Below are 12,813 nucleotides of genomic sequence, written 5' to 3'. Positions count from 1 at the left end.
GCCCCGGCCCTGTGCTAAGTGCCTAACACTCACCTGCTCATCTAATCCTCACCTGGGACGTGGATGCTCTCACCATCTTCATTTACAGATGACAAAACTGAGGCAAAGAAAACATGAGATTGCCCAAGATCAGGTACGACTAGAAGTAGGAGAGCCAAGATTCAACCCAAGCAGCGTGCTCTTAACCACCACTCTGTCCTCCTGTGGCTGCCACAGACTGTCACTCTGTCCCAGACTCATGGAGAGCAAGCCTTACCACCCTCCCCCATATCTGACAAATACCTAAGGATCTCTTTCACAGCAACACAAGTTATCTTTTCACATGGCTGAAAAAACTCTAGTTTGTTTGAGTTTTGTTTGATTTTTCTTTTTTTTTCAATTTTACTGAAGTAGAGTTGATTTACAATGTGTGATAATTTGTTTGAGTTTTTCTCATTCCTTCAAACATGGTTCCAAACCCCTTCACCACTCAGGTTTCTCTTTGGAGGGCTCCTGTTCATTCGTGCCCCGGCTGAATTGTGTCACCTGGAGAGGAACTTCATGTGTAAAATGAGACTAACAATAGTACTTCCCCCACAGGGTTGGTGTGAGGATGAGTTAGGTTATTCAGGTAAAGCCCTAGAAACTAGAAACAGTGCTTAGGACAAAGTAAGCCAACCAAAACCATTAGTTATTATTTGCCTTATACTGCAAATGCTGCAGCCTATTGATTACATTAGGTTCTAGTGTCTACATCACACTACTGACCAGACTGAATTTACTGTCCACTTAAATACATTTTTAAGTGTTTTTTTTTTTTTTTTTACCATTGATAAACTAAGATCATTGATAAGCTTCAATCCTTGATTCTGCTATTCTGCTAGATAACCCCGCTCCACGCTCAATAGATGTTACACTTTACCTTGACTGTGGTTAAACGTCCCCTGGTTAGATTTAGCTCACCTTCCCAGGCACTAAAGGTCTTTTTGAATCTTGCTGGTTCATCTTACTTGGTTTCACACCATCAGCAAATTAGATGGTTAGGTGTTGAAAATTTTGGTGTAGGCTAGAATGGCCCACAGATAAAGCCTTGGGGTTCTCCACTAGAAAGTTCCTTCCTGTCACTGACCCACTGTTTCCTATCTTAGCAGCCAGGGATAAATAAGGTCACTATCTTGACCACAATCATCTCATGCCAATGTTTGTTAAGTGCAAAGACTCCACTTCCACCAAGTCCATGAGACTCCCCAGCCCAGCCCCTCAGTGGGCTAGGAGCAAAAGGAGGTTGTTAAGAGCATACCTGGTTGGGATAGGAAACCACAGCCAGAACTACACTCTCCCAGGGGCCCAACAGGGGACCAAAAGTCCACACAGGACCACATCTGACCCACTTCAGATAAGGGAGCTATAGCCTGGTGTACAGTGGGATGGGGGCTTCAGAACCTCCCAGCAGTCAGCGGGCGTCTGAGATGAGGAGCTAGACCATGCAAGAAATCCTTACCCCAGCTCCCACTTTTCGAAGAAATGGACCTACGTTCCATAATATCAGGATGGCAAGAAGGAATCTGCAGACAGCTGACAGAGGTGCAGGCGGGGCCCCTGCACCTGTGTGGGATAGCACTGGGGCGGAAACATCGCCATAGAAGCTCCCCTGCGTGTGGTATGTGGCTGCAGCGGAGGCTGATAGATGCTTGACAGTGTTCAAAGTTTGATGCTCTCGGCTCAGGCCAGGAACAGCTACGATTTTTATACCCTGAGGACAGACTGGCTCCTTCCTGGTTCCTCAGACTTTGAAGCAGTGGTTCTTCCATACAGCAAAATCACCTGGAGGGTTGCTCTAACACGGAGCGCTGGGTCCCATCCCTGGGTTTCTGATCTAGTAGGTCAGGGGTAGAGCCCTAGGATTTGCTTTTCTAACAAAACTTTACTTTTTTAACGGTTGCTACTGCTGCTGGTTTGGGGATCACACCTTGAGAACCACTGATTTAGGGCAAGGGCTGTCAGAAAGAAGGTTGAAAAAAATCCAAGGGGAAGAGAAAAGGAGGAAATCCGGAGAGAGAAGGGCCTCTTTAGTGCCCTCTGCGTTGACAGCGAGTGGCTTGATAGGAAAAGTAAAGACTGTTTTGAGCCATCACGTGGTCTCCACGTCTTTGCATGTATTTGTGATCATCTGATAGCAATATTTTCTTTCTGCTAGTCCCTCCTGCAGGTTATGGGTATAGCTAAGGGATATATACTAAAAAGATGGGCAGGGCGGGGGTACATGAAGAAAAAGGCCCAAACAGCAGCTCAACTTTCATAGTAGAGAATGGTGGTAAATTATGGTTTCTTTCTGTTCCGTTTTTCAGACATTTGTCAAAGAAAGTGAGAGTTGTGGTGAACTTAATATAGCTGATGGAAGAAGATCAAATCTATTCTGAACTCAGAGGAAGGCTACTATCAAAGAAACAGCTTCCTGGCAGGTGTGGATAGATGAACCACTTGTTAGCAATAAGCAGTTTCAGAAAGGTTCTGTGCTGGCCATTGCTATCCACGAGCATAAAAAGGAATGAACAGTTTTTTGCATTTCCTTGGGTTGGAAGCAGTTACACAGTTTCATTACCTTACCACTAGTAAAGGGGAGAAGTCTGAGATGTGTACTTGGTTTTGAATCTAGAAATGTAAGTCTTGTTTAATACCTAGCTCCTATCCGCAAGAAAATTCAGACTTGGCCGGAGGAATTCACCTGTGAATGCATATGGAAAGCTTTAACTTACATGAGGGTAATTCTGAAAAACTGAAAACGAGGAAAAGAGAAATAAAAGAAAACCATCCTGGCTGGTAGTACTGGCTTTGTTTTAAGGACGATCTGTGGACGGCTTTTTATACAGAGCTGCTTCACAGACACATTCAACCTTTGCAGCCTTTTCCTAGGAGAATTCTCAAAAAGATGGCCCTGTGTTCCTTGGATTCCTGTCACTCATCTTGAAAAAGTCTACATACCCTTGGCTGACAGAGAAATGGTAAGCAAGACAAAATGGGGGTCCGAATTCATGGCAGTTATCATTTATAAGACGGGCATCGAGAAGATCCAGAAAATGCTAATGTTATTTTGATTACCATCAAAATGAAAATGCAAAATTTAACATGTTCTCAGAGAACCCTGGGACCTTTGGAAGGGAATGGCAGCCCTCAGTTGGAGGAAGGGGCATTGCCTATATCATAAATGAATAAATTGGACCACCCAAAGCTTACATGCTTCATGACTGCAGTGCATTTAAAATAGCTTCTAAATGCAACCATCCCCTCAACTACACCCCATAAACCGTTTTATGTGAAATTAAAGATGCCACTGATCATAGGTATGTCATTATTTTACATGCAAACAGGAAAGAAAAAATGTTAGTTAGAAACTGTTCATTTTAGAGACATTAAAATGTGAAAAACAAAAACACTGCATGAGTCTTAGCATGGATGGGACATCCCAGGGTACAGGGCATTGACGGAGAACTTGGTGTTCTGACTTTCATTCATGAGAGGGATGGCAGCCCTGTTCCTTAGTAGCTGTGGGACCTTGGGCAAATCTCTTCACCTCAATGTGCTTTAGTACATTTACCTGATATCAACAATGCCTACTTCTCACTAAATTGGTGAGAGAACTAAATATGATTGTCTTTTAGAGTATTTAACAAGGGCCTAGCACTTATTATCTGTCTTACTGCTGCTGTTGCTTCAATGTGGCAAGAGTGGAATCATGAACTTAACAAATCTTAAATGGTCTTCTTTACTCTGAATGAGTTCACCTAGTCTCAGTTGCCAAACCTTTAGACACTGTTTGAAGTAAGTGGTAATGGCTTTGCCTCCTCAGTGCCTTAGCCCTCCAGAAATAAAATGAAATTAACTTCCAAAATGGAGTCAAAGCATCTTCTTAAACTGAAGAATCACTCAGGGCCCGAAAGAGTGGATGCCTCAAATACAATGGGTGACAGTTTACACATTGTTTTGCATGACATTTGCATGCCACCAGTTCATTTTTGCTTGAAGTGAAAAAACCGCCCACCATCTGCTTCTTTCCTAGTCCCTTATGATCCCCTAGGTGTTGAGTTGGCTGCTTTTGACTGGGAAAAATAAAGCAACTGGCTGCATCAAGTAGTTATCTCACGACCCTCTGTGGCTGGTTACCTCGGTTGCGGAGGGGAGGGCAAGGCAAGGCTGTCCCAGGCTTATCACCTGGCATCACTATGGACCATCCCACACCGAGGGTGGTCATTGACTCAGAAACCAGTAAGCCACATAGAGCATCAGGAAGCTTCTTCTGAATACAACCCCCAAGCACACATGCCCCTGATGGTAAATCAGATGATTCACAGCCAATGAAGCAGCTTAAAAAACAGTTCCGAGATTGGTTCAAGATGGTGTAATAGAAGGACGTGCTCTCACTCCCTCTTGAGAGAGCACCAGAATCACAACTAACTGCTGAACAATCATCGACAGGAAGACACTGGAACTCACCAAAAAAGATACCCCACATCCAAAGACAAAGGAGAAGCCACAATGAGACAGTGGGAGGGGCGCAATCACAATAAAATCAAATCCTGTAACTGCTGGGTGGGTGACTCACAAACTGGAGAACATTTATACCACAGAAGTCCACCCACTGGAGTGAAGGTTCTGAGACCCACGTCAGGCTTCCAAACCTGGGGGTCCGGAAATGGGAGGAGGAATTCCTAGAGAATCAGACTTTGAAGGCTAGCGAGATTTGATTGCAGGACTTCGACAGGACTGGGGGAAACAGAGACTCCACTCTTGGAGGGCACACACAAAGTAGTGTGCACACCTGGACCCAGGGGAAGGAGCAATGACCCCATAGGAGACTAAACCAGACCTACCTGCTAGTGTTGGAGGGCCTCCTGCAGAGGCGGGGGGTGGCTGTGTCTCACCGTGAGGACAAGGACACTGGCAGCAGAAGTTCTGGGAAGTCCTCCTTGGCGTGAGCCCTCCCGGAGTCCACCATTAGCCCCACCAAAGAGCCCGGGTAGGCTCCAGTGCTGGGTCGCCTCAGGCCAAACAACCAACAGGGAGGGAACTCAGCCCCAGCCATCAGCAAACAAGGGGATTAAAGTTTTACTGAGCTCTGCTCACCACAGCAACACCCTCTACTCACCACCAGTCCCTCCCATCAGGAAACTTGCACAAGCCTCTTAGATAGCCTCATCCACCAGACGGCAGACAGCAGAAGCAAGAAAAACTACAATCCTGCAGCCTGTGGAACAAAAACCACATTCACAGAAAGACAGACAAGATGAAAAGGCAGAGGGCTATATACCAGATGAAGGAACAAGATAAAACCCCAGAAAAACAACAAAATGAATTGGAAATAGGCAACCTTCCAGAAAAAGAATTCAGAATAATGATACTGAAGATGATCCAGAACCTCAGAAAAAGAATGGAGGCAAAGATCGAGAAGATGCAAGAAATGTTTAACAAAGACCTAGAAGAATTAAAGAACAAACAAACAGAGATGAACAATACAATAACTGAAATGAAAACTACACTAGAAGGAATCAATAGCAGAATAACGGAGGCAGAAGAACGGATAAGTGACCTGGAAGACAGAATGGTGGAATTCACTGCTGCAGAACAGAGTAAAGAAAAAAGAATGAAAAGAAATGAAGACAGCCTAAGAGACCTCTGGGACAACATTAAATGCAACAATATTTGCATTACAGGGGTCCCAGAAGGAGAAGAGAGAAAGGACATGAGAAAATATTGGAAGAGATTATAGTCGAAAACTTCCCTAACCTGGGAAAGGAAAGAGCCACCCAAGTCCAGTAAGTGCAGAGAGTCCAAAGCAGGATAAACCCAAGGAGAAACACGCTGAAACACACAGTAATCAAATTGACAAAAATTAAAGACAAAGAAAAATTATTGAAAGCAACAAGGGAAAAACGAAGAAAAACATACAAGGGAACTCCCATAAGGTTAACAGCTGATTTCTCTAGCAGAAACTCTACAAGCCAGAAGGGACTGGCATGACATATTTAAAGTGATGAAAGGGAAGAACCTACAACCAAGATTACTCTACCCAGCAAGGATCACATTCAGATTCCATGGAGAAATCAAAAGCTTTACAGACAAGCAAAAGCTAAGAGAATTCAGCACCACCAAACCAGTTCTACAATAAATGCTAAAGGAACTTCTCTAAGTGGGAAACACAAAAGAAGAAAAGGATCTACAAAAACAAACCCATAACAATTAAGAAAATGGTAATAGGAACATACATATCAATTACCTTAAACATAAATGGATTAAATGCTCCAACCGAAAGACACTGGCTCGCTGAATACATACAAAAACAAGACCCATATATATGCTGTCTACAAGAGACCCACATCAGACCTAGGGACACATACAGACTGAAAGTGAGGGGATGGAAAAAGATATTCCATGCAAATGAAAATCAAAAGAAAGCTGGAGTAGCAACTCTCATATCAGATAAAATAGACTTTAAAATAAAGAATGTTACAAGAGACAAGGAAGGACACTACATAATGATCAAGGGATCAATCCAAGAAGAAGATATAACAATTATAAATATATATGCACCCAACATAGGAGCATCTAAATACATAAGGCAACTGCTAACAGCTATAAAAGAGGAAATCGACAGTTAACACAATAACAGTGGGGGACTTTAACACCTCCCTTACACCAATGGACAGATCATCAAAACAGAAAATTAATAAGGAAACACAAGATTTAAATGACAAAATAGACCAGAAAGATTTAATTGATATTTACAGAACTTTCTATCCAAAAACAGCAGATTATACTTTCTTCTCAAGTGTGCATGGAACATTCTCCAGGATAGATCACATCTTGGGTCACAAATCAAGCCTCAGTAAGCTTAAGAAAACTGAAATCATATCAAGCAACTTTTCTGACCACAATGCTATGAGATTAGAAATCAATTATAGGGAAAAAAAATGCAAAAAACACAAACACATGGAGGCTAAACAATACGTTACTAAATAACCAAGAGATCACTGAAGAAATCAAAGAGGAAATCAAAAAATACCTAGAGACAAATGACAACGAAAACACAGTGATCCAAAACCTATGGGATGCAGCAAAAGCAGTTCTAAGAGGGAAGTCAATAGCAATACAAGCCTACCTCAAGAAACAAGAAAACTCTCAAATAAACAATCTAACCTTACACCTAAAGGAACTAGAGAAAGAAGAACAAACAAAACCCAAAGTTAGCAGAAGGAAAGAAATCATAAAGCTCAGAGCAGAAATAAATGAAATAGAAACAAAGAAAACAATAGCACAGATCAATAAAACTAAACGCTGGTTCTTTGAGAAGATAAACAAAATTGATAAACCATTAGCCAAACTCATCAAGAGAAAGAGGGAGAGGACTCAAATCAATAAAATTAGAAATGAAAAAGGAGAAGTTACAACAGACACCACAGAAATACAAAGCATCCTAAGAGACTACTACAAGCAACTCTACGCCAATAAAATGGACAACCTGGAAGAAATGGACAAATTCTTTGAAAGGTATAACTTTCCAAGAGTGAACCAGGAAGAAATAGAAAACATGAACAGATCAATCACAAGTAATGAAACTGAAACTGTGATTAAAAATCTTCCAACAAACAAAAGTCCAGGACCAGATGGCTTCACAGGTGAATTCTATCAAACATTTAGAGAGGAGCTAACACCCATCCTTCTCAAACTCTTCCAAAAAATTGCAGAGGAAGGAACACTCCCAAACTCATTCTATGAGGCCACCATCACCCTGACAGCAAAACCAGACAAAGATACTACAGAAAAAGAAAATTACAGACCAGTATCACTGATGAATATAGATGCAAAAATCCTCAACAAAATACCAGCAAACAGAATCCAACAACACATTAAAAGGATCATACACCATAATCAAGTGGGATTTATCCCAGGGATGCAAGGATTCTTCAATATACGCAAATCAATCAATGTGATACACCATATTAACAAATTGAAGAATAAAAACTATATGATCGTCTCAATAGATGCAGAAAAAGCTTTTGACAAAATTCAACACCCATTTACAATAAAAACTCTCCAGAAAGTGGGCAAAGAGGGAACCTACCACAACATAATAAAAGCTATATACGACAAACCCACAGCAAACATCATTCTCAATGGTGAAAAACTAAAAGCATTTCCTCTAAGATCAGGATGGACAAGGATGTCCATTCTTGCCACTCTTATTCAACATAGTTGTGGAAGTCCTAGCTACGGCAGTCAGAGAAGAAAAAGGAATACAAATTGGAAAAGAAGAAGTAAAACTGTGACTGTTTGCAGATGGCATGATACTATACACAGATAATCCTAAGATGCCGCCAGAAAACTACTAGAGCTAATCAATGAATTTGGTAAAGTAGCAGGATACAAAATTAATGCACAGAAATCTCTTGCATTCTTATACACTGATGATGAAAAATCTGAAAGAGAAATTAAGGAAACACTCCCATTTATCACTGAAACAAAAACAATAAAAAACCTAGGAATAAACCTACCTAGGGAGACAAAAGACCTGTATGCAGAAAACTGTAAGACACTGATGGAAGAAATTAAAGATGATACAAACAGAGGGAGAGATATACCACATTCTTGGATTGGAAGAATCAACACTGTGAAAATGACTATACTACCCAAAGCAATCTAAAGATTCAATGCATCCCTATCAAATTACCAGTGGCATTTTTTACAGAACTAGAACAAAAAAATCTTAAAATTTGTATGGAGACACAAAAGACCCTGAATAGGCAAAGCAGTCTTGAGGGAAAAAAATGGAGCTGGAAGAATCAGACTCCCTGACTTCAGACTATACTACAAAGCTACAGTAATCAAGACAATATGGTACTGGCACAAAAACAGAAATATAGATCAATGGAACAGGACAGAAAGCCCAGAGATAAACTCATGCACCTATGGTCAACTAATCTATGACAAAGGAGACAAGGATACACAATGGAGAAAAGACAGTCTTTTCAATAAGTGGTGCTGGGAAAACTGGACAGCTACGTGCAAAAGAATGAAATTAGAACACTCCCTAACACCATACACAAAAATAAACTCAAAATGGATTAGAGACCTAAATATAAGACTGGACACTATAAAACTCTTAGAGGAAAACATAGGAAGAACACTCTTTGACATAAATCACAGCAAGATCTTTTTTGATCCACCTCCTAGAGTAATGGAAATAAAAACAAAAATAAACAAACGGGAGCTAATGAAACTTAAAAGCTTTTGCAAAGCAAAGGAAACTACAAACAAGATGAAAAGACAACCCTCAGAATGGGAGAAAATATTTGCAAACAAATCAACGGACAAAGGATTAATCTCCAAAATATATAAACAGCTCATGCAGCTCAACATTAAGAAAACAAACAACCCAATCCAAAAATGGGCAGAAGACCTAAATAGACATTTCTCCAAAGAAGACATACAGATGGCCAAGAAGCACAGGAAAAGCTGCTCAACATCACTATTTATTAGAGAAATGCAAATCAAAACTACAATGAGGTATCACCTCACACCAGTTAGAATGGGCATCATCAGAAAATCTACAAACAACAAATGCTGGAGAGGGTGTGGAGAAAAGGGAACCCTCTTGCACTGTTGTTGGGAATGTAAACTGATACAGCCACTATGGAGAACAGTATGGAGGTTCCTTTAAAAACTAAAAATAGAATTACCATATGACCCAGCAATCCCACTACTGGGCATATACCCAGAAAAAACCATAATTCAAAAAGATACATGCACACCAATGTTGACTGCAGCACTATTTACAATAGCCAGGTCATGGAAGCAACCTAAATGCCCATCGACAGATGAATGGATAAAGAAGATGTGGTACATATATACAAAGGAATATTACTCAGCCATATAAAGGTATGAAATTGGGTCATTTGTAGAGATGTGGCTGCATCTAGAGACTGTCATACAGAGTGAAGTAAGTTAGAAAGAGAGAAACAAATATTGTATATTAACGCATATATGTGGAACCTAGAAAAACGGTACAGATGAACTGGTTTGCAGGACAGAAACTGAGACACAGATGCAGAGAACAAACATATGGACAACAAGTGGGGGGGAAGTGGCGGGGGTGGTGGTGGGATGAATTGGGAGATTGGGATTGACATGTATACACTGATATGTATAAAATGGATAACTAACAAGAACCTGCTGTATAAAAAAATAAAATTTATAAAATTTTAAAAAATTTAAAAATTAAAAAACAAAACAAAACAAAAAACCAGTTCCTGACCACCAAGAGTTTCCAAATCAAACCAGTGCAAAGGTTCTTTTTTCCTAAGTGTAAATAATTATGGGGTAGTGATCCTATGACAAAGATTTGCTTCACTCTCAAAACTGTCAAGATTTAAAGCAAACAGACGGGCAGCCAATATCTGACAGTAAAGAAGAAAAATTAGCAATTAATCAGGGCTCTGTTGTCAGAATTCTCTGCTGGCCTGACCATTTGTTTAAACTGAGCCCTTGGATTCACGACTACTTGTCCATAAGTCATAATGGACCTACATTTAAGTAGGTCTGATAAAAATTCACTTAGTTGCTGTTTCTTGGGAAGAACTGAATATATTTGTAAACACAAACACCTATGTTATTAGTATATAAACTAGGCAATGATCCTACATAAGATGATATCAAATATGTATTGTTTATACAAGAGCTGAAAATACACTAACTAATAAGTGTCCTACAAGTTATTTTTTGGACAGTGCATACAATACAAACTCATATTGCTCTTACGTTTCTACATGACATATGACCCATAAGTGAACAGCACACCCAACCCGTCGGCCGTGAAACCCCAAATTCATATCTGGATACTGGGGCCAGAATACTACAAATGTAATTAAGCTGATTAGGTTTTAGAGATGCTGTTTTCTCATAAAGTAATTTGTGTAGTCGGTGGGGAGGGGGGGTGTGCTTTACAGCTTTAATAAGGACAAAAGCACCTGTTAAGCTTTTCAAATTAGGAATAACATGTAAAACATCACACTTATGCGGACACTTAGAAACATAGGAACTTCAGTTACTTGACAATTTCAAAACCTGACTCTAAGAAAGATAAAGTAACCAAAAGATCAACCTTTAGAGCACCACTTTACTTTCCAAAAGTGTCACTCCTCATAGTGACAATCTTTAGAATGCCAGAATGTTTAGAAATTAATATTTAGTCCAATATCACCATGTTTATAGATGAGGAAATCAAGATCTGGTCTAGACACTGGCACTTAAAAGGGGGTGGGGTGGGACTCAAGGCCCTGGACAGGGCACTGAGCTTCTGGGAAGCAGGGCTGAAGCCCTGGCTGGCTGGGGAGGCGGCTCTGTCAGGGAGCTCAGAGCTTTGAAGGAAACTGTGCTCAAAAACGCGGACAGGGCGTTGGGGAGGAGGTGCTTCTCTGAAAGGCATAATCCAACATAAAGATACTCTGGGCACGGAAGTTGGGTTAACTTCCGAGTCTGGGGTCCTCTGGTGAAAGATGCTTCTCTGGGACGAGGGACGGGAACAAAGCCCTCGGTCACCACCTTCGTCACTGGAAGGGCCAGGAAAGCAAACTCTTTTCGAAAAACACGGAACCAGACATCCAGACTAAAGGTGACTATGAGTGCAAAAGCTGTATCATCGATTCGGTTTTACTCAGAACAGAAAGGAATCATCCCCTGACTTGCTCATCTGTCTCCAGCAAGCTCAAGATCCAGAACGGAACAAGGGCTCAGAGACCGGCTCCTCAGTGTGTATCTTACAAGGCCCTGGGAGATGAGGATTCCTATTTTCAAGATGCTCCAACCCTGGGGAGGGCAAGAGGAGCAGATGTGCTGGTGACTTTCCGCTTGCCCCCCACCCTGGAGATGCAATCTTGGCCTGTGTCTGCGCCCTGGCTGACCAACCTCTCTGACCCTCATCCCAGCCAGGCTCATCCAATGGGAGGCCCTGGTAGGAGAAAGCGGGATAGGAAGAAGGAGAAGTCAGAGTATGTCCTCCCATTCTCTCCTGTGGCCCCTGCCTAGGGGCCCTCATCTGTGGCCCCCTCTCCTGGGCTTGGCTGTAGCGTTTCCTCCCTGGACCCTGCAGGCCTAGGGGGCTTCAATGCCCTCCTGGCCTCAATGCTCCTAGCCGGTCCCCTTTCACTCCTTCATTCAGTTGATCCATGCGAGTTGGAGTCTGTCTCCTGCCAGGACCACTAGGGAATAGAAGCCATGAGATAAACATGGCATCTTATATTCACTTCCACTTACCTGGAAAAATTTTATATTGAAACTGAGAGAGAAGAACAGAAATCCACATAAACCTTAAAAATAAACAGACCTTCCAAAAACAGCCATCTTCAAACTCCAAATACTGCTGCGTTGGCAGGTCACTGTCCTTTGGTCTCCAGAATCTTTAGTGGGAAGACAGGGAGAGGATGCTTAACTAGGGTGACTGGAAACTCCCTCAGGCTCTCCTGCTCTCTGGAATTCACTGATTGCCTGAGGGAGTCAGGGGAGGGGAGGGTCCGACCTCACGGGAGGGCTATTAGACCAAGCAGCGATGTTGAGAAGAGGCATGTGACCCAGAGGAAGGAGCTGGAGGAATGACAGCATCTTTAGCCCACAGCCCGTGTAGGGAAGTCACTCATCCTCTGAGGACATCAAGATTAGAGTCCAGTACTTTGACTGCTTTCAGAATAAAGAGTCGGCCTTTGGCAAAAAGTCCTGCTAGAAGGCCAACATATTTTGTTACTCAAGGGGCGGAGAAATGTATAATACATATTGCAACACTTTTCACAA

At 41.8% G+C, this 12,813-nt stretch overlaps 1 protein-coding gene across 3 annotated transcripts in view; it reads right to left on the bottom strand.

Annotated features, from left to right (window-relative positions):
• PPM1H (protein phosphatase, Mg2+/Mn2+ dependent 1H) overlaps nt 1-12,813 on the bottom strand; it is a 270,652-nt gene that overhangs the window by 120,565 nt on the left and 137,274 nt on the right. The gene's annotated exons all lie outside the window — the stretch shown is intronic.

This window comes from Balaenoptera physalus, assembly GCF_965194825.1.
Source record: "Balaenoptera physalus genome assembly, chromosome: 13".
Lineage (NCBI taxonomy): Eukaryota > Metazoa > Chordata > Mammalia > Artiodactyla > Balaenopteridae > Balaenoptera > Balaenoptera physalus.
The sequence above is the reverse complement of the archived record's forward strand: the minus strand, read 5'-3'. Positions and strand labels throughout refer to the sequence as shown.